Below are 1,024 nucleotides of genomic sequence, written 5' to 3'. Positions count from 1 at the left end.
AAAAAAAAAAAAATCCAACTCTGTCACCAGTTACATGAACATTTTCTGTAGTGATTCCATATTGATGCAAAACCCAATAGTTGCTGTCACTAATTATAAATTTACTTCTTAAATGGTAAAATTGTAGAATAAAGTAAAACCAACCAATGCTTTAGTACAGTAAAGAGGTAAAAATACATGTAAACTTAATAGCTAAGTCAGAAGTCCCTCCAGGTGAACTGACTTGGTTAATGTTGCTTAAACAAAGGACAGACTGATGAAAACATGGGGGCAATACTCTGAAAAGTGAGGAGAATTTCAGTTAGCAATATAAGAAACTGGTATGGGTTAGAAAAGACCTGAGCAGTGGCTCTCAACTTTTCTAATGCTGACATCCTTTAATATGGTTCCCCAAGCTGTGGTAACCCCCAACCATAAAATTATTTTTGTTGTTATTTCGTAACTGTAATTTTGCTACTGATATGAAATGTAATGTAAATATCTGTGTTTTCCAATGGTCTTAGGGGACCGCTGTCAAAGTGTCATTTGACCCCACAAAGGGGTCATGACCTACAGTTTGGGAACTACTGGATTAGAGAGAAGCCAACTGACTCTGTAGTAAAATCAGGGCCATATCTCTTGTAACACATTTGTAAGTATACAAGTTGATTTTCAAGTATATTGTATGGTATATGACATTTGTTTACTTTGTCTTTTGTGGCATTAGAGTAAGTGTTCCTACTGTAATAGTCTTGAAGTCATGGTTGTTTGCATGACAGGTGGTTTTCTAGAAGAGTCCAAGTAAAAAGGCCTTGGTCTCTCTTTTTTTGGTGGACACCAGAGTGGTAATAGAGGTCAGAAGGGACAGAGAAAACATCTGTGATAGAAGCAGAGAAAGAATACCAGTGATTGTGGTATTTTGGGTGAACTTTAGATTTTTACAAGAATGGGAATTCAATCCATGCATCTTGATATAAAAAGTCTGAAGAATCATAAGTGACTGTTTTGAGTACGCTGGAGAAACTTGACCATTCACTTTAAAAAA

At 35.8% G+C, this 1,024-nt stretch overlaps 1 protein-coding gene across 4 annotated transcripts in view; it reads right to left on the bottom strand.

Annotated features, from left to right (window-relative positions):
- The window catches only part of Arhgap6 (Rho GTPase activating protein 6), a 484,877-nt gene that overhangs the window by 102,771 nt on the left and 381,082 nt on the right, over positions 1 to 1,024 (bottom strand). The gene's annotated exons all lie outside the window — the stretch shown is intronic.

The sequence above is a fragment of the Mastomys coucha genome, chromosome X, assembly GCF_008632895.1.
Source record: "Mastomys coucha isolate ucsf_1 chromosome X, UCSF_Mcou_1, whole genome shotgun sequence".
In the NCBI taxonomy this organism is placed as follows: Eukaryota; Metazoa; Chordata; class Mammalia; order Rodentia; family Muridae; genus Mastomys; species Mastomys coucha.
The sequence above is the reverse complement of the archived record's forward strand: the minus strand, read 5'-3'. Positions and strand labels throughout refer to the sequence as shown.